We start from the raw sequence: 25625 nt of genomic DNA on the forward strand, positions 1-25625 counted from the left end.
GTGGGGATCAAAAGACCCTGTCCCATGAGATGGTCGATGATGGGCTTTAGTCCCCTGAGGTTACGAGTAGACAAAGGAAACTGGGGCCTGGCTGGGAAGCAGGTGGGGTCTCTTAGCCGGATGAGGACTGGAGGGTGGTGCCGAGTCACCACCGGGACTCGGGTGTCCCAGACCTCAGGATTAACAGAAGAGGTTGGAGGGTCAACAAGTAGCATTAGGAAGGCCCCTGACGTGGGGGCCGATCCTGGAGTTAGGTGAAGAGTGGCCTTCAGCTTAGCGAGTATATCTCTTCCCAAGAGAGGAGTAGGGCAGGAGGGGATGACCCAAAAGGACTGGGTAAATAGGCAGGAATCTAATTGGCAGGACAGTGGTTGGGTTTGGAGCGGACACGAGGGTTGGCCGTCAATGCCCATAACCGAAACCTGGGAAGGACGTAAAGTGCCCCCGAAAGAGGGAAGGACCGAATAGGTAGCCCACGTATCAACTAGAAAGTTGATGGACTTACCCGCTACCTGGAGCGTTAACCTAGGCTCGGCTTGGGTTATTGGGGTCCCCGAGTCTGGGTGGCGTCAGTCATCGTTGAAGCTCAGCAGTTCCAAGGCCGGAGGAGGGCAGGTCTCCCTGGGGGGCTCTGGTCCCTGGCCCCTAGAGGTCGGGGCCCAAGAGGCCCGGGGACAGTCACTAGCCCAGTGTCCTCGTTGTTTGCACAACGGGCACGGCTTGGAAGGAGGCCGCGGATTGGGGCACATCTTGGCCCAGTGTATTTCTTGGCCGCACTTGAAGCAGGCCCCCGGAGGGGGGTTTTGGGGCCCTGAGCCCGCCGCCGGCCGAAGAGCCACTACCGAGGCCTGGGTTTGCTGGTTTAGGAGGCTTGCCTGAAATTCTGCCTTTTGTTTGAGCCTTGCCTTTTGGCTGGCCTCAGCAGTTTTTTCACGGGCATTATAAACTTTAAAGGCCATTTTTACCAGGTCTCGAATAGGGGTCTGAGGGCCGTCTTCGGCCTTGGCCAGCTTTTTTCGGATGTCAGGTGCGGATTGGGAGATAAAACGATTGGCCAAGGTAGCTGCCCCAGTGGGGGACTCAGGGGACAGTCTGGTGTATTGAACAAGGGCCTCAGTCAGCCGATTAAGAAACATGGCTGGGTTTTCGTCGGGCCCCTGAGTCACCTCATCTAGTTTGAGGAGGTTTACTACCTTATGAGAGGACGTTTCCATCCCATCGAGGATACACTCTATCATATAGCGTACCCGCAGCTGGCCGCCACCCCCTTCCTGGTAGTTCCAATCAGGGTCGGCGTCAGGAACTGCCTGAGCTCCCGGGGGGCGCTCGGGGGAGGGGTTGGCACAGTGCCGCTGGTCGGCCTGAGCCCTGGCTGCCGTCCAAATGGCCTGCCTCTCTTCGGGGGTGGTGGTAGACCCCAGGATGACATATATGTCCTGCCATGTTAAGGCATAGGCGCGGGTCAGACCAGTAAACTGCTTAATGTACTGAGTGGGGTTGAAAGAAAAGGATCCCAGCTTGGCCTCAATCTGTGCTAAGTCCTGGAGAGAGAAGGGGACGTGGACCTGGGCCAGGCCCTCGGCTCCGGCCACTTGTCGCAGGGGGAGTAGCCGGACTGGGGGAGGGAGAGGGGAGGCCCCTGGAGGGTTGCTATGGGAGCGAGTGTGGGAGCTAACCGGAGAAGGGGAGGGAGAGACGGGGGGAAGGGGAGGATACAAGATGGGGTTAAGGGCCGGAGGATCTAGGGCCGGCGGTGGAGTCTCTGGGGTGGGAACAGGAGCAAAAGAGGCCGGAGTAGGGTTAGAGGGGGAGGGGTTAGGAGGGGCCGGAGAGGAGGGGGAAGAGGTAGGAGGGGCCGGAGTGGAAGGGGAGGGAGTAGGAACCGGAGAGGAAGGGGAGGGGGCCGTGGGGGAGGCGTAGGGAGGGGGGGCCACCAGATCTTCCGGGGGAACAGAGAAAGCAGGGGACTCAGAGACGGAGGAGTTGGCTTGGTCCGGGAGGGTGGAGTCGGGGGGGCCATGGTGAGTAGGATCTGGCTGGGAGCGCACGTGGTGCACAGGGTGGGGCGAGAGCGCAACGCCCAAAAGGCCTGAACATAGGGGCCCTCAGACCATTTTCCCGTTCTCCGGCAGTAATTATCCAAATCACGGAGGACGTCAAAGTCTAGTGTCCCTGTGGCTGGCCATTGTGAGCCAGTATCTAGGGAATGCTGAGGCCAGGCCTGTGAACACAGAAAAGTGAGCTGCTTGGGGCGGATATCTCCCTTTAGTCTTAGGGTCCGCAGGTTAGCCAGCAGGCACTCTAAGGGGGTGGAGTATTGGGGATCGGGTTTGGAGGTTGTCGATCCCATGGTGACCACGGGGCGTGGAGGCAACCCCCGCTGCCCGAACGTCTTCGGGCGTGTCAAGGGGAGCCGGAGGTCCGTGCAGCCGTTCGGAACGTCTTCTTCACGAGCTGGGGACCGGGAAAGGCCAAAGCCGGAGGTCTACTCAGCCGCTTGGGAGTAGATTCCTTGGGAGTAGATTCCTTCTGATTCCTCTGGGGAACTGGCTTGCTAGGAAAGCATGTGCCCCACTCCTAGAGGTAGTGTGGGTCACAGCACAGGTCTGTCCTCTAGGTTCGGCAAGGCCAGTCTGAGTGGATACACTGATCTTATTCTGGACTTTATACTAGTAAACATGATGTTGGTTCTCTCCTCAGCCTAATCTTCAAAACCAGCTTTGTTAGCAATAAAGGTGATAGTGGAAAGATAACATGTAGAGATGAGTTGTCAGTGGTCTAAACTTGTGTTTTTTTGGGGTTTTTTGGGAATATAATTGCTTTACAATGTGTTAGTTACTGCTGCACAATGAACTGAACCAACTACATGATTTATGATAGAACAATGTTCCCGGTGCTTAAAACCACACGTCCCATGCAAATGAAAACTAGAACATGTGGTTTTAAGCATTGAGAACGTTGTTCCAATCTGACCTTGGTAGTTTGCTGCAGCCTATGTTGTAGAGTGTAGCAGCTTTACCGAGTGTATGGATGGATTTAACATCAACCTTTAGGTCTTCTGGGATTTTCACCCTCGGTCACTGAAGCTTATGGTGGATGATAAAGTATGATAAGGACCTGGGTATGTAATCCTCATTCATAACTCCTTACTTTTTAATGAGCCAAACACACTTCTGAAAGTGTGTTCTACTGCTCCGTGCTGTGATTGTAAAAGGAATCTCCTCTTGAAAGAGATGACTTTATTTCCCATAACCTTCTGCGGCTGGCAGGTAAACATTTAACTTTGGCAGTCAGGATTAGGGGCTCTTTCACCTGTGGTTATAAGCTGTATTTTTTTTTTTTTTTTGGAACCAAATTTCTTCAATAAGATAAAGGTGATATTTTTATCTCCCACTTCTCCAGTCATTTATTTGATGTGTGTATCAGTTTGTTTAGAAGTCATATATGGAACAGAACTGATCTGTATTGTTCACTTCTGTTGCAGGAAAGGGGACCTCCTCCAGGATCTGAGAGTGAGCTCTTGTTTAACACTCAGAAATGAATTGCCCAAGGAGACACAAGTACAGCCAAAGCAAAGACTTCATTAAGAAGGAGTAAGGGGACCCAAGAGAACCACTCTGCCATGTGGCTTTCTCCCTCAGGTTTTATGGGAATGCAGTTAGTTTCCAGGCCAATCATCTTATTTGGCCCATATGCTGTTGAATTCAGGATTCTTCTTGGTGGTGCCTGCACCCCTCAGCCAAGATGCATTCCAGGTTCAGGGTTTCTGGGAGGTTGGAAAGACGCATTTTCCCCTCCCTTCTCCTTTCAGCCCCTCCTGAATTCTCCCTGTTAATTTGCTGCAGCAGCATCACCTTCCTTATTGACACCTGCTATTGTGAGGTGACTCATGCAAGCAGTTACCATTGTGCCTGGCCAAGGCAAGTGGTTTTGGTCAATGGTTTCCTAACACTTTAAACTCTAAAATCTCGTGTATCAGTTGAACTCTTGAGATACGGTCAATTAGTAAAATTGGAAGTTCATAAAAACATAGGCATACTGAAGCTTCTGGAAAGGCAGGAAACTTTAGACTTTGATGATACCTTTGTAAAGGAAGGACATATGGAATTTCCATCCTGGTGAGACTCTTCAGTATATGTATAGCAGTTTTCCCCCACCCGGATTTATATACCTGAAGCCATCAACAATGGGCTTCCTTGGTGTGTTAGCGGTAAAGACTCTGCCTGCCAATGCAGGAGATGCAGGTTTGATTCCTGGGTTGGGGAGATTCCCTGGAGGAGGGCATGGCAACACACTCCAACATTCTTGTCTGGGAAATTCCATGGACAGAGTGGGCTATAGTCCATGTGGTGGCAAAAGCATCGGAGAGGACTTACAACTAAACAAAAACAAAGCCCTCAGCAAAAGCACCAGCCTCATCAATATGCAGGCTGTTTAGCTACACCCAGGCTTTAGTGCATAGGTTGCTAAAGCTTGTCATTGGGGCACAACTTTTCCCAAGTGGAAAGAGCTGTAATGAGCATTACCAGTGTAAAGGAAAGGTCATCGTTTAGGCTTAGTAAAAACTTGTTTTGAGCCAGAGGAATCTCCAATAAAATTATTTTCTGTTTCACTATGTGACTTAATCAAGTCTGAAAGGGACTTATCAGTGTCAGATGTCAGCAGGCACTATAGATTAGCTGTCCTAAGTCCTTTCCCTATGCTGTTTTTTTTTTTTTTTTTTTCCTGACCTGTCTTTAGGGTCTGATTCCTATATTTTGTTCATAATCTCTAGTGTCACTTGCCACTAAAAGACATCAAACATTTTGGATTTGTTAAGTTATAAAAGCTCTGAGCAATTCAGAAATTCAACCCATAGCATTGCTCATAAAAAGGTAAGATTTTATTAAGAAACAAATGAAAAGGAAGAATGGGGCTTCTTATAGTGAAGAAAGTACATAACTTACTGACACAAATTATCACAAACCCTAAGGTAAAAGAAACAAGTAACAAGGCTTATATATGTAATGGTCTGTCTTCTAGAATCAAGTTTATCCATGAAATCAAGAAGAAACTGAAATGGTTACCACTGAAACAGGAGCAGTGGAAGAATGAAAATAATGTAAATTGATTAAATTGGAGAAAGAGACTTCCTTAGATGAATGTCTGATCAGATAAAGTTGGGAAAATAAAATATTGAAGGACATTATAGACTGACATGAAAAGGAAACTTTTACACTTATACCTACCAGTATACTTCTCTGTACCAGTTTTAATTTCTCAGGAAGAATTTTCAGGATAGTGGTGATTAGTTGTTATTAGTTTGAAAGTTATGTTTTGTGTCCAGTGAAATCTGAAGACATGTAATCTCAGAGAGTGAATTTGGATGACTCCAAATTATTGGATCTGTTTTAAAGTGTCATAGATATTCTGGGAATGATGCTATTATTTGAGTTTATCTTCAAGATATTTATACAGAAAAAGATATGGCAAGCAAGCAAGGGCTGGGGTATTTGAAAGCTGAGAAAAGACAACACAGCAATTGTTGGTCCTCCTATGCTCTTGGGGCACTGACTTCAGAAGCATCAAATGCAAATTTATTTCAGGAATCCTGCTGAAACACATGGGGATGAGAGAGAAATCATGTGTAGTAAGATGAGGATGCAAAAGACATTATAAATAGATGAAGGAAAACAATTTTGTTGCTGCCAGATGTTACATTCAACTCAGCAAAATTCTTGAGTACAATGAATTGAAAAGAAAGACACCTCAGCTGAAGCCTGGTGCTAAGAGAGGGCAATAATGTAAATATGTGAGTTTCCCAGAAGTTTCAGTCGCAAAGAATCTGCCTGACAGTGCAGGAGACTCAGACATATGAGTTTGATTCCTGGGTCAGGAAGATACCCTGGAGTTGAAAATGGCAACCCACTTCAGTATTCTTGCCTGGAGAATTCCATGGACAGAGAGGCCTGGCGGGCTACAATCTATGGGACTGCAAAGAGTTGGACTCAACTGAGTGACTGAGCATGCACACACCATAAAACAACCTGTGACGGCCATACCTTAAGGACAAAATTTTCCTTTTTCGGTCAGAGTACAGCCTCATGGATTTTGCCTCTTGTAAGTTCCTGACTATTTCTCTTCCCCAGAACACTCTCATTTTCACCCAAATCTGTTTCCTGAATTGCACTTTTAAGACTTCAAATAAAGTTTTATTTACAACCTTGTGCATTTTAATTTTTTTTGACACAACAAGCTAATAGAAATATGTATACAAAAATGCAAGAAATTAAAAAGAGTAAATTTAAACAGATTGATCAAATAGAAACAAAAAGGTAACATGGTGAGATAAAACAAAGCATATGAATAATAATATGACATGTAAAGGATTGTGTGTGTGAATGTGAAGTCGCTCAGTCAAGTCCAACTTCTTGTGACCCGATGGACTGTATAGCCTACCACGCTCCTCTGCCCATGGGATTCTCCAGGCAAGAGCACCAGATTGGGTTGCCATTTCCTTAAGTATAAGCAAAATACTAATATTGACAAGTTATGCAACCAAATAAGCCAGTTATATATTTTATACTAGAAGCACACATTTTATACAAGAATACAGAAAGCTTGATAACAGAAAGAAGGATACAAGAAGATGTACTATGCATATAGTACTTGTACCTTAACCAAATAAAGTTAATGTAGCTATTTTAGTATCACACTAGGCTTTAAATGTTCAAACAATCTCGCAATTGCATGCATCTCACATGCTAGCAAAATAACGCTCAAAATTCTCAAATCTAGGCTTCAACAGTACATGAACTGAGAACTTCCAGATGTTCAAGCTGGATTTAGAAAAGGCAGAGGAACCAGAGACCAAATTGCCAACATCCACTGGAAAGGGTTGTAGAAAAAGCAAGAGAATTCCAGAAAATCATCTACGTCTGCTTCATTGACTATGCTAAATCCTTTGACTGTGTAGATCAGAACAAACTGTGGAAAATTCTTAAAGAAATGGGAGTACCAGATCATCTGATCTGCCTCCTGAGAAATGTTTATGCAGGTCAAGAAGCAACAGTTAGAACCGCACATGGAACAATAGACTGGTTCCAACTTGGGAAAGGAGTAGGTCAAGGCTGTATATTGTCACCCTGTTTATTTAACTTTTATGCAGAGTACATCATGAAAAATGCCAGGCTGGATGAAGCACAAGCTGGAATAAAGATTGCAGAGAGAAATATCAATAACCTCAGATTTGCGGATGCCACCACCCTTATAGCAGAAAGTTAAGAGGACCTAAAGAGACTCTTGATAAAGGTGAAAGAGAAGAGTGGAAAAGCTGGCTTAAAACTCAACATTCAAAAAATGAAGATCATGGCACCTGGTCCCATCATTTCATGGCATATAGTTGGGGATGATGGAAACAGTGACAGACTATTTTCGTGGGCTCCAAAATCACTGCAGATAGTAACTACAGCCATGAAATTAAAAGATGCTTGCTCCTCGGAAGAAAAGCTATGACCAACCTAGACAGCATATTAAAAATCAGAGACATTACTTTGCCAACAAAGGTCCATCTAGTCAAAGCTATAGTTTTTCCAGTAGTCATGTATGGATGTGAGAGTTGGACCATAAAGAAAGCTGAGCGCTGAAGAATTGATGCTCTTGAATTGTTGTGTTGGAGAAGACTCTTGAGAGTCCCTTGGACTGCAAGGAGACCAAACTAGTCAATCCTAAAGGAAATCAATCCTGAATATTCATTGGAAGGACTGATGCTGAAGCCAAAGCTCCCATTGGCTACCTGGTGGGAAGAGTTGATTCATTGGAAAAGACCCTGATGCTTGGAAAGACTGAAGGCAGAAGGAGAAGGGGATGACAGAGGATGAGATGGTTAGATGGCATCACCGACTCAATGGACATGAGTTTGAACAACTCTGGGAGATAGTGGAGGACAGGGAAGCTTGGCATGCTGCAGTCCATGGGGTCACAAAGAGTCGGACACAACTGAGCGACTAATCTGAGCTGAACTAAATTGTTATATGGAGACCTTAACATATCTATCTCATTAGCCAGTAGAAGAGGGAAACAAAATTCAGTAAAAATATAAAAGATCTGAAAAAAAAATTAACAAACTTGACATAATGGAAATTTGTCACCAAATACAAGTTCAAGTACACATGGACTATTAAGCTAAATTATCCTGTGCTAGTCAATAAAGACAGCCCTCAATGAATGTCAAAGGATTGAAATGATTCAGAGAATGCTGTCTCAACACAGTAGAACTAAGCTAGATTTAAATGACAAAAGAAATTAGAAAATTCTCAACTATCTGGATATTAAAGCACTTCTGAGTAATCTATGCATCAATGATATATATTGTCACAAATATCTTTTCTAGTGTACTTATGTAAATATATAGTCATAGGGCTATCTTTATTTCTCTTTCTACCTATCCAAGAGAAATGCTGATACATGTGCAAAAAATTTTTGAATGATGTTATAAGAACACTTATGTAATTGCAAAAAAAAACTTTCACTGAAAGTAAATTTTATATATATATATATATATTTTAAGATGCATAATCAGTATTATATAATTTTTGTTGTTCAATTGTTAAGCCATGTTCAACTGTTTGTGATCTTATGAACTGCAGCACACCAGGCTTCTCTGGCCTCCATCACCTTCCAGAGTTTGCTCAAATTCATGTTCATTGAGTTGGTGATGCAGTTTAACCATCTCATCCTTTGCAGTCCTCTTCTCATTTTGCTTTTGATCTTTCCCTTAATCAGAGTCTTTTCGAATGAGCTGATTCTTCACATCGGGTGGCCAGAGTCTTAGAGCTTCTGCTTCAGAAACAGTCCTTCCAATGGATATGCAGTGCTGGTTTCCTTTAGGATTGACTGGCTTGATCACTTTGCTCTCTAAGTGATTCTCCAGAGTCTTCTTCAACACCACAGTTCGAAAGCATCACTTCTTCGGCATTCAGCTTTTTAAAAAAATTTTTTTAATTGAAGGACAATTGCTTTACAGAATTTTGTTGTTTTCTATCAAACCTCAACATGAATCAGCCTTTTTCATGGTCCAATGCTCACATCCATACATGACTACTGGAAAAACCATTGCTCTGACCATATGAACCGCTGTCAGCCAAGTGATATCTGCGTTTTAATGGGTGCGTGTGTGCTCAGGGGCGTCTGACTTTCTGCTTTATAATACACTGTCTATATGGTGGAATTTATTGAATAACTTGTTGTATATGTGTATATACTCAGTTGCCCAGTCTTGTCCAACTCTTTTCGATCCCATAGACTGTACCCCGCCATGCTCCTCTCCCCATAGAAGTTCCCAGGCAAGAATACTGGAGTGGGTTGCCATTTCCTACTCCAGGAAATAATTGGATGGGCAACCCCAAAGACATTCCAGGCCTGGTGTCAGTATATATGTTAATAATTTGTCCTTCTGATAGTGGGCATTCTCTGGTAAGAGTATTGCTCTCTGCTTGTTGCTCTGCTTTAGCTAGTGGGAGATTGACCCTCTCAAGTATTTCATACTGAGCAGTAATAGCATAACCAGCTTGGAAATTCTCTTTTTATTTTTACTTCAACAAACTAAAAAATTAATAAACAGAAACCTCCATCAAGAGAGGTGGGAAACCAGAAGAGGGAGCTCTCACACTTCAAAGATTGCAGAGCCGGTCAGGAAGAAGGACTCCCTCTTTCCTGGGAAGGACGCAGCCAATAAAAATCCAAGGACTCTGTTTACTAAAGCCTCCCAGCCTTCCTTTCCTCTGTATAAAAGAGTTCTCTTTTCCTTCTGTGGGGACTTGCACATGGCTCACCATGGTCAAATAAAATCTATGTATGGAACAATCATTCCCTTCCATGAAATTCTCCCTGCCATACTGAAAAGTTGTTGCTGAACGATAAGACGCGGGATTCTTGGCCTCCGGAGGAGACAGATTCAATCCGGGGCCAGAGACGAGGCTGGATCGCTCAGAGCTTTTGTGTAATAAAGTTTTATTAAAGTATAAAGGAGACAGAGAAAGCTTCTGACATAGGCATCAGAAGGGGGCAAAAGAGTACCCCCCTCCTAGTCTTTAGCTATATGTTATATAGTCACTCACAGTCTGTTAATGAAAAGAAAGGAATGTCATAAAATTTAGAATGGCACCAGATAATTCATCCCTGGCCATAAAATGATTGACTTGAATCTTGTAGAAGGGGAGAATACCAACAAATAGTTCCGTTGACATAGATTAGGGGAACAATACCTGAGTAAGTAAATTAGGCTGTTTAGCAGAACCGACTTGAAGATAGAGTCTGGGGTACATTAACATAGCTTAAGAGAATATTTCCATAAGAAAAAGAAATGTATTGGTTAACTCAGGGTTTGAGAGTAGTTAGCTTCAGGTGAGACCAGGTGTCATGGCAACACAGCATCTTCAGTGAAACCTCCTTTTAAATTTGTATAGAGAAGGAAAAACATATCGCTGGTTTTTTCCTCCTGCCCTTAAGAGAGATAAAAATGTCTGGCACTTGCAGCCTCTTTCCTCCATTTGGAGACCCCTGGCCTTCCTGCCTGTTACCCTCTCAATACTATCCCAGGTGGTGAGGCAAGGGGCTAAAAATCAGACCATCGGTCCTAAGTCTGAATGGAGAAAGTTAAACCTCACAACCTCCTGTCCAGAAATCAGAGCCTATCACTGCGGCTGCTACACAAACAGGGAATGGGACTAAATTCTTTGAAAAATTGTAAATATTCCCCACAACAAAAATCTCTAATGTAAAGAATTCTCCTCTGTCTACTCACATTCCCCTCCAAATATATCTATATATATATCTAATGACCTTACACTGAGGATCAAAACTCCAGTCATAGAGTAGTAAGGGTTTTAGCAGTAATCGCCAGGTGCTTGACCTTTAACCTTATGTGCAAATCTATGTCAAGAGAATGATGCTGAGAACAGCAATAAAAAGTAGAAGAGACAGTTAGGGTGACTTTGAATCTTGATCAGGAGAGGCACTACATCTTACCAAAGTGAGTATTTGTTATTACAATTTTTTTCTTTTCTTTCTTATTTTGGTGCCAAGTGACATCTTATATATATTTTGTATCCAAAACTTCATGAATAGCCTCTTGAGTTCTGTTGTTGTTGTTTTTTTAATGAAACATCATTGAAAAATGTGGCCACAATCATTTTAACTCAGTTATACACAGTTACAGTAAGCTATTAAATCAGTGAACAATGTTTAATACTGTGTCTTAGTTTCTTCATCTATAATATGGTGATAATAATAGTACCTTAGGATTATAACAATGATGTTATGGGAAATGCATAGTGCCGTGCTGACACATACAAAGCACTCAGTGAATGTCAGGCATTAATATCACTGTTTATTATTGGTATTTTATATGTCATTAATCATTCAATTAACTATGCAGCTATTTCCTGAACTATTATGTTTGTCAACTTAATTTAGCTGTTGGAAATATACACTGTTACATGAAGTGATAAATGACAAAGATCACCCTCTCAATTTGTCATCCTTAATATGTTTATTTCTTAGGAATCATATGTTATCTTTTACGTTTTGAACCATATCTTGTAAAATAAGGGTGTTCATTACTAATAATGACAATATAGCATTAATAAGTAATGCTATTATGATACGCATGTACTCTGTAGTCATTATTAGAGTAAAATAGAAACATCAACGAAACTAAGCTCAATCAATTTAAGGACTCCCCTGTTTTATGGTATTCTCTTTCTTGTATCTAAGTCAATATTTTCTTCTTAAGAAATCTTCCTGCTTTATTGGTTCTGCTAAATGAATTAGATTATTCTAACAGATTTGAATTTTGCAACTTGATATCTCTACCATTATCCAAATCTTTTCCTTAAAGATTTCTTTTTCTGTTGACAACATATACAAGTTCAATTTGAACTGCAATCTTTTCACTATTATCTTACTATATGATAAAAAGGTGGATAAAACCTGGCATTGAATAATGTTTGTAGTTTGTAGGAATTATTAGGTAGCTGCAGATATCCTGAATTTTTCTACATATAAACTTAAAGAGGCATCTGACATCAGGAAAACAAGTCAGACTGAAACACTCATTGTTTTAATAGTCATCCTAAATATTTGTGTTTTAACTAACACATAAGTTTTGCTCTGTTTCCTTCCTGGAGTATTTATTCCTCTGGTGAATTGTAATACGGGTGCAGAATGACAAAGATATGTGTATGTGTATTTATTTCCATAATACCAAAATACCAATATTAATATGAGTATTTGATAAAAATTACCCAGTATATACTAATAAAAAGCAGTTGAAACTAAATATATAAACAATTCAAAGACTTGTGTATATTATAAGGCAAATACAAAATATACATGATTTATAATCTATGATGCACAGGTGCATACATTTAAAATATAGTATAAATCAAATACAAATTATAAATATGTTATAAAACATCAATTATAATATAAATTAACAAATATATGCAATTCAAATGTAACATTCTATTTTATTAGTATATTGGTAGCATAGAAATTCCCAAAATAAGCACTATAAAATGAAAAAGTCATTTAACATGTAAATTGAAAATGAAATATTATTTTTAAGCAAGTGAATTTGAAAATATTGTGCATGAAGGTTGCCATGGTTGAGCTAAAGTATCTTTTTGAGCATTTTTTCCCCTGCTAGATGAAAAATCTCTTTATGTCTCCATGGCATAATGTTGCTAAATTTAGTATGAGCACATTGCAGGCCAAAACCCTGGAGCTCAGCAATCTTGCGGTTTCTGCCTCTTGAGCAGCTAGTAGCATAGGCATGTAACATTATACCCAGTCATTCATGGTACATGTGTGACAGGGGGGAAATTTTCATTTACAACCATTATTGAATTTTAAGAGATGATTCCTGGTAGCATCAGGCTTTTTTGCTGAGTACTATCTTGAACTTTGGCAAATAAGTCTGAAGGCTGGGGCAATGCTAAATATCTTGGTGTAAGAATTGGAGTGAAGGAAATTCAGAATTAAGGAAAGGGAAAGCCTTGAGACTAGTGCCTGTATATAAAAGGCAGAATAGAGCCGTGTCCGTTAGAGATGACGGTGGGGAAGAAGGCAGTTGGGAAGATCAGATATGTTGGTTTAATGCTTTAAAGTAGTTTTACTTTGGTGTGTGCTCAGGGCAAACAAGTGATTATAGAGTTGAGAAATGTGATGTATGAATTACCTGGTGAAAGTCTACATTTACAACTGTAGAGTTGGACTTTCATGTTGATGCCATTTTACATTCTTGTCAGTGGCGTGCCTGATTCATGTCTTTCTGTAATGGGCACAATATCATGGAAAGCTTTTTGTAAATCAAATTATTTAGAATTTTATCTAAATTCCAGACACACTATACTCTCTAAATTTTTTCATAAGGTTTGAGCTTTGAAGATAAAATTTCCTCAGTCATCTGGAGTCTGATTTGACTTAGTATTTGGATGCTGCCTTGAGCCAAAATACTTAATTTCATATTTTGAAATTCAGTTCAGTGGCTCAGTCCTGTCCGATTCTTTGCGACTGCATGGATAGCAGCTTGCTAGGCTTCCCTGTCCATCATCAACTCTCAGAACTTACTCAAACTTATGTTCAACGAGTTGGTGATGCCATCCAAACATCTTATCTTCTGTTGCTCCTTCTCCTCCCACCCTCAATCTTTCCCAGCATCAGATTCGCTCCCAATGGATCAGTTCTTCACATCAGGTGGCCAAAGAATTGGAGTTTCAGCTTTTGCATCAGTCCTTCCAATGCATATTCAGGATTGATTTCCTTTAGGATGGACTGGTTGGATCTCCTTGCTGTCTAAGGAACTCTCAAGAGTCTTCTCCAAACCACAGTTCAGAAGCATCAATTCTTCGGCACTCAGCTTTGTTTAGAGTCCAACTCTCACATCTACACATGACTACTGGGAAAACCATAGCTTCGACTAGACGGACCTTTGTTGGCAAAGTAATGTCTCCGATTTTTAATATGCTGTCTAGGTTGGTTATAGCTTTTCTTCCGAGGAGCAAACATCTTTTAATTTCATGGCTTCAGTCACCATCGGCAGTGATTTGGGAGCCCACAAAAATAGTCTGTAAGTGTTTCCATCATTTCCCCAACTATATGCTATGAAGTGATGGGACTAGATGCCATGATCTTAATTTTTGAATGTTGAGTTTTAAGCCAGTTTTTTCACTCTCCTCTTTCACTTTCATCAAGAGGCTCTTTAGTTCTTCTTTTCTTTCTGCCATAAGGGTGGTCATCTTCATATTTGAGGTTATTGATATTTCTCCTGGCAATTTTGATTCCAGCTTGTGCTTCATACAGCCCAGCATTTTTCATGATGTATTCTGCATGTAAGTTAAATAAGCAGGGTGACAATATGCAGCCTTGATGTACTCCTTTCCTGATTTGGAACCAGTCTGTTGTTCCATGTGTGGTTCTAACTGTTGCATCTTGACCTGCATACAGATTTCTCAGGAGGCAGGTCAGGTGGTCTGGTATTCCTATATTTTGAAGAAATTTCCACAGTTTGTTGTGATCCACACAGTCTAAGGCTTTGGCCTAGTCAATAAAACAGAAGTAGATATTTTTCTGGAACTCTCTTGTTCTTTAGATGATCCAACAGATGTTGGCAATTTGATCTCTGGTTCCTCTGCCTTTTCTAAATCCAGCTTGAACATCTGGAAGTTCATGGTTCACATACTGTTGAAGTCTGGCCTGGAGAATTTTGAGCATTATTTTGCTAGCTTGTGAGATGAGTGCAATTGTCCAGTAGTTTGAGCCTTCTTTGGCATTGCCTTTCTTTGGGATTAGAATGAAAGCTGACCTTTTCCAGTCCTGTGGCCACTGCTGAGTTTTCCAAATTTTCTGGCATATTGAGTGCAGCACTTTTGCAGCATCATCTTTTAGGATTTGAAATAGCTCAACTGAATTCCATCACCTCCACTAGCTTTGTTCATAGTGATGCTTCCTAAGGCCGACTTGACTTCACATTCCAGGATGTCTGGTTCTAAGTGAGTGATCACACCATCATGATTATTTGGGTCATGAAGATCTTTTCTCTACAGTTCTTCTGTGTATTCTTGCCACCTTTTTTTGATATCTTCTGCTTCTGTTAGGTCCATACCAATTCTGTTCTTTATTGTGCCCATCTTTGCATGAAATGTTCCCTTGGTATCTCTAATTTTTTGACGAGATCTCTAGTCTTTCCCATTCTATTGTTTTCCCCTATTTATTTGCACTGATCACTGAGGAAGGCTTTCTTATCTATCCTTGCTATTCTTTGGAACTCTGCATTCAAATGGGTATATCTTTCCTCTTCTCCTTTGCTTTCACTTCTCTTCTTTTCACTGCTATTATTTGTAAGGGCTCCTCATACAACCATTTTGCCTTTTTGCATTTCTTTTTCTTGATCCCTGCCTTCTGTGCAATGTCACAAACCTCCATCCATAGTTATTCAGGAACTCTCTCTATCATATCTAATCCCTTAAATCTATTTTTCACTTTCACTATGTAATCATTAGGGATTTGATTTAGGTCATTCCTGAATGGTCTAGGGGTTTTCCCTACTTTCTTCAATTTAAGTCTGAATTTGGCAATAAGGAGGTCATAATGTGAGCCATACTCATCTCCTGGTCTTGTTTTTGCTGACTGTATAGAGCTTCTCCATCTTTGTCTGCAAAGAATATAATCAATCTGATTTCAGTGTCGACCATCTGGTGATGTCCATGTGTAGAGTCTTCTCTTGTGTTGTTGGAAGCAGGTGTTTGCTATGACCAGTGCGTTCTCTTGGCAAAACTCTATTAGCATTTTCCCTGCTTCATCCTGTACTCCAAGGCCAAATTTGTCTGCTACTCCAGGTATTTCTTGACTTCCTACTTTTACATCCTAGCCCCCTATAATGAAAAGGACATGTTTTTGGGGTGTTAGTTCTAGAAGGTCTTGTAGGTCTTCATAGAATCATTCAACTTCAGCTTCTTCAGCATTACTGGTTAGTTATGTTACCAGCTACTTAAATCTCAGGAAGTGATATAATTTAGATGAACATTCCCTTAGGTATACAATTTGGGCAAAACAAAAATGAATCAATTACTGAATTGGTGGTTGTTCAAAGTGGTGGTGTTCATAATTCTATCATGTTCAACATTTATGACTTGTTGTTATTTTTACAAGCTGTTCCAATGTCATCTTTTACATTCTCTACACCAGACTGAAAAAGACATACACTTGATCTTAGCTTTGTATAAGTTTTTTTTTTAAACTTATATTTTCCAGTAAATACAATTTTCCAAGAGTAAGTAAATGTATAATGTCAGTTGTGACAGAAACTTACTAGCAAATAATATTTAAAAAGAAAGTGAACCTCTTTCTTCTTCCTCTGTCTAAACACTGGAGAGCTTCTGTATAAGAAGATGCCAGCTCATGCTGTCAGACCAGAGCACAGTGAAGAGGGTGGATTGCCTGGAACAAGATGTAAGAATCTAAGGAGAATGAGAAAGGCATCTCTTTACTGGGGGTGGAGGAGTGGAGGGCAGCTGTCATGATCAGCACATCGGCCATGTTGGAGCTCTATGGGTGTGCTCAGTCACTCAGTTATGTCTGCTCACCAGGCTCCTCTGTTCATGAAACTTTTCCAAGCAAGAATAATGGAGTGGGTTGCCATTTCCTACTCAGAGGGTCTTCCCAACCCAGGGGTTGAACCTGCATGTCTTGTAGCTCATGCATTGGCAGGTAGATTCTTTACCACGGCACCACCTGGGAAGCCTGTTGAAGCTGTGTATTTTTTCCAATAGAGAATATGCTCGAAAGAGCTTTTCTAGTTTAGTATCCTGAACTATAGAAATGAAGTAAATAGAAATATTGTTTATGGCAAGCATGCATTATTTGTATTAATAGAGTGAATCATAAACTTTATTTACACCTAGGTTAAATATTCATTCTCTACCTTTAAATACATACTTATTGATCCCCACAAAGCTTTGGATACTTTATATGGGATTGTTTTCTTTAATCATCACAACAACCTTTTAAAAGAATTCCCATTTTACAAAGACAAAATTGGAATTGGAGTGAATAAGACATGTCCTCTTTTCTCAGAGATCCTTAAAGGTGGGGTGTACATAGAATTTAGTACCATATTTTCAAAGTAGCTTAGATCAGTTCTTTCGTTGGTGTCATAAGGAAGACATATTCAGCTCTGCAGTGGCTCTCAAACATATTTCTTTAGGCAACACAAGGTTTTCTCCAAAAGAAGTGTCTGGGTAAGCACCATAAGTAAATCAAATAAAAGACCTGCTCAGGTTGAAGTCCAGAGGTTCTCAACCCTGGTTACACTTTAGATCTACCTGGGAAGTTGTTAAATGCCTGGGTCATCAACCTTCTAGGGGTGGAGGCCAGGCATCAGTACATCTTAAACATTCCCCAAATGATTCTATTGTACAGCCAGGGATGAGCTGCACTGTAGCAGTTAAAAAGGGAACACTCAAAGCTGACTGTTGTGTTAGGAGTACAGAGGATGACTGAGGGAGAATGCTAGAGGAGGGGAGAATAGATGACATTAGTGAAACCAAGACTTTGGAGGCCAATTTTAATGAGGTTCTCAAAGGCTTGATTTCTGATACCTGTATATTTTTTATGTAACCCATACACATATTAGTATCATACAACCTCCTGGCACACCAAAATGACAGATTCTAAGTGTGTGTGTTAAAGAATCTAGAAGTAAAAGACATTTTTTCAATGTGCAACAATGCAGAGAAAAATCAAGATCAACAAATTAATCGAAATGTTTGTCTGGTGCTAAATGAATGTAAGAAAATTGATAGGTAAATCATTATGAAATAACCTTTACTTCCTGTTTGAAAGCTCTGAATGCTTAATAGAATTCTCAGATGTGTCAAATAATTTGAATGTAGTGTCTTGTTAAATGTTTCCTAAACAGAAGTTAGATAAAGAAGGATAAATAATAAGTAAAGAGCCTGGCTTTTATAACAAATAATCATAGTATTGAATAAGATACAAATACTTCCCAACAAGAGCTGTATTGTTGAAATTTGGGGGGATAATCTTGGGGAGATATTTTTAAAGGTCTAGGAAAATATCATTTACAAGTATGAACAATAAAAATGACTGTGCCTGTATTATTCTGTTAGTCTGTTTTATCAAACTTTGATTTTGTCTAAAGTTATATATATTACTTAATCATTTTCTCACAAGATAAAAATTATATCCTAAATAATGATAAATTAAAGGATAAAAAGAATAAATTTTAGAGCAAGATAAACCTGGATTAGAATTGTGAATTTTGGCTCAGCTATTTGGATGCTGTATGCTTTTGAAATGGTATTTGATATTACTGAACCCAATTTTCTCATCTGTAAAATAGTCTTAAATATAGTACTTACTGCACAGGGTTGCTGCAAAGATTGAATTAGCTGACACATATTAAGAGTCTAAAATAGTGGCTAAAATATAATATCCTTCAATAAATGCTATGTGATTATTACTGTACTAATTTATCATGCCAATAGTGGAATTTGAAGGAGAACAAGGGATTCCATTGGATAGAATACACTCTAAAACAACTAGAATGTTCTAACAGAGTCAACAAAGTGAAACAAATAGAAATCATAATTCTCTATTCAGTGATCATATCAATCCTGGAGACAGAATTTATTCTACAGACCTTTTATTTTACTTCTATCTTTACAGAATTATAAAAAATTAGTGATCACTATTAGGACAGAATTAGAAATCCTATAACCTATAAGGCTTGAGGAATTTGGTCTCTAAATGTAAAGCAGCAAACATTCTAGCTATCTTTGGGGAACTAAATTCCCATGAATCCTTCTCACAAAGTTCACGTATACAAAATACATAGTAGTTTTTGTCTGAGTACTTCTAATTTTGATTTTTGCATGTTGCCACTATAACTCTGGTTTGTTTGTTTTTTTTGTCTGTGTACAATTAGCACTGTATTAGACATTGCTTACAATGATAAATAGATTAGATGTGGTCCTTTCCCTCATGGGCTTATAGTACAATAGTTCAAAATAAACATTAAAAAAGGAAAAGCACTGGCTGACAGAAATAAATGTGGTTCACCTATCTTAGTCAGCCAATTGTTTGTTTATTCCCTCATGTCAGTTGGAAAGATAAAAACACCAAGGAGGGCCTTTATGAGTACAAAATATTCAAACCCATCTGAAAATCTGACACAAAGGATTATGATTAACTGTATCCCAGAAGGGTACTCATGATTAGAAAACTCATCACAAGGTCTGAAAAAACCACTTTCCTTTTCACAGTTCAAAGCATAATTTAAATAAGTGCTATGTTGTATACTCATGCAGCTTACCTAGAGTCCTCTGATCAGCTTCAATGCATAGGTGCTATAAACATGCAGTTTGGTGAGACTTAACAATGATTCAATTAAACAAGAAAGATTCTGCTGGGTATTAGGTAGAATGGTTGCTAAGAGACTAGAGAACAAATAATTTCTCTGTTAGAAAAGCTGGGAAACAGACCATTTCTTAAAGTCAGTCTGAAACTTTAATGTTAAGGTGGTATCACAAGGAAAATTATACTGGACAAAGTTGAGCAGTCAAGGAAGATTTTTATTCAAGACAACTGCAGTAGGCTGGCAGAGCCAGAACTCAAGTCTGAATTCAACTCCTCTGAAATAAGGGTGGGATTGATTCTAAGAGACAGAGTTGGGGGGAATCATAGACCATCAATGTTTGCTAATTGGCCTTCCTCCAAACAGTAAACACTCTCATATCTGTATGTTGCAACATGAGGCAAGGTACCCACATAAGTTAAGCTCCTGACCTTCCAGAAACTGGACGAAGGAAGCGTAATGATGACATTTCAAAAGGATGGCCTCCAGGTACTTGAGAAAGACAGTCCTGGGTAGTAAAACTGGCAAAAGGATTTTAGAATGATTTATATTTCAAAAGAAGAGAGACAGAATTTGCAGTTACATGTTTTCTAAAATAAATGCTCTAAGAAGAGGTAGATCAGTAACATAGAGGTAAAAAAAGAAGCCTGTCTAAAGTTTGGTTAAGCTGAGGGAAACATCTCTTAGTTAGTAGGTAAAAATAGAACTTTTAATAGCAAAAGAATCTCTCTTTGATGGGATCCTACAAGGAGACTATCTTCAAACATGTAAAAATTTTGTGAAGTAGGAGATTTTGTGATTATGGTTTAAAACTTAATTAGATCACCTTTAAAGATTTCTAAATTATCAGAACTTTAAACTTCACCGTCTCATCTCAAAGACCAATTTTTTCCCCTCACAAACAACAAAAAAAAGACATTCAAAATGACTTTCACTTCAATGAAAGAAATTCTAAATAACATGTCCTACTTAAAAATGCTATGTGAGCATGTGAATTTAAAATGTTATTTTATCATATCACAGTTCATCATGTTTCAAAAAGGAATTGTTTTATCCAATAATCTAACAGAGAATTTGCTGAATAAGGAAAATATATACCATGCAGTTTAATATAAAAATTGAGCTATACAAGAACTTTTGCCAACACTTTGAAAAACATACGCACAGAAATGATTCTTAACCCTAAGTATGCATTAGAACCACATTTGGACCTTTTAGAAAACACAGATACTAGCCCAAACTCTTAGGCCTTCAGTAAAAAGACACTGATTAACTTATTTTTTTGGTCATGCTTTTCAGTTTGCAGGATGACCTCGACCAGGGATTAAACTCGGGCCATGACACTGAAAGCTCTGAGTCCTAATCAATTGGACTCCCAAGGAATTCCAGTTAGGCATAAAAATTTCTAAATATGAGTTATATTGTTTTTAAAAAATGCTTTCAATGCATGCCCTCCAGACCAGTAGAGCTTCTGAGAAATGCAGGATCTTAGGTTTTGCCACATCCACTAAAGTTCATGAAAAAAATTTGGTTGTTGATATCCGCATGAAGTCTGTTGTTTGGTTGCTAAGTCCTGTCTGACTCCTTGCTACCCAAGGACTGCAGCACGCCTGGTTTCGCTGTCCTTCACTATCTCCCAGAGTTGCTCAAACTCGTCCATTGATTCAGTGATGCCATCCAACCGTCTCACCCTCTGTTAACCCTTCTCCTGCCCTCAATTTTTCCCAACATCAGGGTCTTTTCCAATGAGTTGGCTCTTTCCATCAGGTGGCCAAAGTATGGGAGCTTCAACTTCAGCATCAGCCCTTCCAATGAATATTCAGGACTTATTTTTTCCTTTAGGATTGACTGGTTTGATCTCCTTGCTGTCCAATGGACTCTCAAAAATCTTCTCCAACACCACAGTCCAAATGCATCAATTCTTTGGCACTCGGCCTTCTTTATGGTCCAGCTCTCATATCCCTACATGACTACTGAAAAAATCATCGCTTTGACTCTACAGACCTTTGTTGGCAAAGTGATGTCTCTGCTTGTTAATATGCTGTCTAGGTTTGTCATAGCTTTTCTTCCAAGGAGCAAAACGTCTTTTAATTTCATGGCGACAGTCACCATCAGCAATGATTGTGGAGTCAAATTTTATTTGGAGATAATAAAATCTGCCACAGTTTCCACTTTTTCCCCATCTATTTGCCATGAAGTGATGGGACTGGATGCCGTGCTCTTAGTTTTTTTGAATGCTGAGTTTTAAGCCAGGTGTTTTCACTCTCCTCTTTCACACTTATCAACAGGCTCTTTAGTTCCTCTTCACTTTCTGCCATTAGAATGGATCATCTGCATATTTGGGATTGTTATTTCTCTCATCAGTCTTGATTCCAGCATGTTATTCATCCAACCTGTCATTTCTCATGATGTACTCTGCATATATGTTCAATAAGCACAGTAACAACCAGAGGTCAAATTGCTAACATCCACTGGATCATAGGGAAAGCAAGGGAATTCCAGAAATAAACATCTACTTCTGCTTCATTGGCTATTTTAAAGCCTTTTACTGTGTGGATCACAACACACTGTGGAAAGTTCTTAAAGAAATGAGAATATCAGACCACATTACTATCTTCTGAGAAACCTATATGCAAGTTAAAAAGCAACAGATAGAACCGGACATAGAATAACAGACAGGATCAAAATTGAGAAAGGAGTTGTCAAGGCTTTATATTGTCACTCTACCTATTTAACCTGAAGCCTGAAAGCATTGTTCTATAGGAGGTTTTGCTGCATAGGCAGAATCAAAGCCATTCACCTGGTTAGGATGAACTAGCCTCTGGCACTGCCAAAGCAACTTTCCTACAATTATGGATCCTAAACATTCAGCTTTGGTTTCTATTTAAGTCACATGTTTGGAGAACAGTATTTTGGACCAAGAAAAACCAAAGGGACAATACAGAGAAAGATGGTGTGATACTCACATTAATGAGTGCATTTGTGCTCCGTTGGTCAGTCATGTCCAACTCTTTACGACCCCATGGACTGTAGCCTGCCAGGCTCCTCTGTCCACGGGATTTTCTTGGGAAGAACAATGGAATGGGTTGCCATTTTCTCCTCCAGGGCTTCTTATCCCAGCCAGGGATTGAACCCACATCCCTTGTGTCTCCTGCTTTGGCAGGCAGATTCACTGAGCCATCTTAATATTTGAAAATTAATTTAAAATTTCAAGAATCTTAAATAAGGATTTCTTTGCTGAGAGGGAGATGAAGAGAGCAATCCACCAGACTGGGAACTGGACTCTCCAATGACTCACTAACTTTGGCCTGATGCACCCTGCCTGTACAGTTTCTCCAGGGGTTCCCGCAGATGATAAGAGCTATTATTGCTTCTTTTAACAGCTACTTAAAAGCAAATTAGGAAATCTGAAAGTAACTTCTGCTTCTCTGGGCAGAAAGCTTTATTAAATCAGTAGTAGATAGAAATAACATTTATTAGTTGACCATAGTTTTCTGATGTGCTGTAGTCCAGACCTTTGTTGGCAAAGTGATGTCTCTGCTTTTTAATATGCTGTCTAGGTTTGTCATAGCTTTACTTCCAAGCAGTAAGTGTCTTTTAATTTCATGGCTACAGTCACCATCAGCAATGATTTTGGAGCCCAAGAAAATAAAATCTGCCAGAGTTTCCACTTTTCCCCCATCTATTTGCCATGAAGTGATGGGACTGGATATCATGCTTAGTTTTTTTGAATGCTGAGTTTTAAGCCTCACTCTTTTTCACTCTTGATGAAAGTGAAAGAGGAGAGTGAAAAAGTTGGCTTAAAGCTCAACATTCAGAAAACTAAGATCATGGCATCTGGTCCCATCACCTCATGGGAAATAGATGGGGAAACAGTGGAAATGGTGTCAGACTTTATTTTTTGGGCTCCAAAATCACTGCAGATGGTAGCTGCAGTCATGAAATTAAAACATGCTTACTCCTTGAAAGGAAAGTTATGAGAAAGCTAGATAGCCTATTAAAAAGCAGAGACATTACTTTGCCAACAAAGGTCCGTCTAGTCAAGGCTATGGTTTTTCCAGTGGTCATGTGTGGATGTGAGAGTTAGACTCTGAAGAAAGCTGAGTACCGAAGAATTGATGCTTTTGAATTGTGGTGTTAGGGAAGACTCTTGAGAGTCCCTTGGACTGCAAGGAGATCCAACCAGTCCATCCTAAAGGAGATCAGTCCTGGGTGTTCATTGGAAGGACTGATGCTGAAGCTGAAACTCCAATACTTTGGCCACCTGATACAAAGAGCTGACTCATTGGAAAAGACCCTGATGCTGGGAGGGATTGGGGGCGGGAAGAGAAGGGGACGACAGAGGATGAGATGGCTGGATGGCATCACCGACTCGATGGACACGAGTTTGGGTAAACTCCAGGAGTTAGTGATGGACAGGGAGGCCTGGCGTACTGCGGTTCATGGGGTCGCAAAGAGTTGGACAAGACTGAGCGACTGAACTGAACTGAACTGAGTTTTAAGCCAGGGTTTTTTCACTCTCCTCTTTCAAATTTATCAAGAGGATTATCACACTTATCTATGGGGTCACAAAGAATTGGATAAGATTTAGCAACTGAACAGCAAATATTTTTCTCAAGCAATGACAACATTCTGTTTAGTCTCTTTCCTTGTTGATATGCATTTGTATCTGTGTATAAATATTTATGAAATTTAGGAATTTTGGAGTGTAAGGTAAAAGAAGATAAAATTTTGCTTAGTAATGATTATTTCAAAATTATTGTTATATTTTACCTTTCTGTTCTCTACTTTTGAAACTCCCAACTGCAATGTATTCTTTGTCTATTTATAGCAAGTCAACAGAAGCAATTGTCAAAAAAAAGGTAACAAAAATTTTTTAAAATTCAAAGAGGTAAAGTTGCCTTTTTAAAAAAATTTTTGAAAAAGTTATATTTATTAAGCCAATTCTTCCCTGTCCTAAGCACTATAGTTTTATTTTCTAAATTATCTCACATACTGGGAGCTACTGGCTTTACATGTTCTAGCTGTTGTAAATAGTGCTGCCATGAACAATGGGATACATGTGTCTTTTTCAATTTTGGTTTCCTCAGGGTATATGCCTAGGAGTGGGATTGCTGGGTCATATGGTGGTTTTATTCCTAGTTTTAGAAGGAATTTCCATACCTTCTTCCATAGTGGCTGTATCAATTTACATTCCCACCAACAGTGCAAGAGCATTCTCTTTTCTCCATACTCTCTCCAGCATTTATTGCTTGTAGATTTTTTGGTTATGGCCACTCTGACTGGTGTGAGGTGATATCTCATTGTAGTTTTGATTTGCATTTCTCTAATAATGAGTGATGTTGAGCATCTTTTCATGTGCTTGTTAGCCATCTGTATGTCTTCTTTGGAGAAATGTCTGTTTAGGTCTTTTTCCCACTTTTTGATTGGGTTGTTTGTTTTTTTGGTATTGTGTTATATGAGCTGCCTGTATGTTTTAGAAATTAATCCTGTGTCAGCTGTTTCATTTGCTATTATTTTGTTCCATTCTGAGGGCTGTCTTTTCACCTTGCTTATAGTTTCCTTTATTGTGCAAAAGCTTTTAAGTCTAATCTGTCCCACTTGTTTATTTTTGTTTTTATTTCCATTACTCTAAGAGGTGGGTCATACAGGATCTTGCTTTGATTTATGTCATTGAGTGTTCTGCCTGTGTTTTACTCTAAGAGTTTTATAGTTTCTAGTCTTACATTTAGGTCTTTAATCCATTTTGAGTTTTTCTTTGTGTATGGTGTTAGGAAGTGCTCTAATTTCAATCTTTTATATGTAAATGTCCAGTTTTCCCAGCACCATTTATTGAAGAGTCTGTCTTTGTCCCATTGTACATTCTTGCCTCCTTTGTCTAAAATAAGGTACACATAGGTGCATGGGTTTATTTCTGGGCTTTCTATTCTGTTCCATTGATCTATATTTCTGTTTTTGTGCCAGTACCATACTGTCTTGATGACTGTAACTTTGTAGTATAATCAGAAGTCAAGAAGGTTGATTCCTTCAGCTCCAATCTTCTTTCTCAAGACTGCTTTGGCTATTCGGGGTCTTTTGTGTATTCATATGAATTGTGAAATCTTTTGTTCTAGTTCAGCGAAAAATGCCATTGGTAATTTGATAAGGATCAAATTGAATCTGTCGACTCCTTTTGATAATATAGTCATTTTCACAATATTGATTCTTC

The sequence above is a fragment of the Dama dama genome, chromosome 28 (genome assembly GCF_033118175.1).
Source record: "Dama dama isolate Ldn47 chromosome 28, ASM3311817v1, whole genome shotgun sequence".
In the NCBI taxonomy this organism is placed as follows: domain Eukaryota; kingdom Metazoa; phylum Chordata; class Mammalia; order Artiodactyla; family Cervidae; genus Dama; species Dama dama.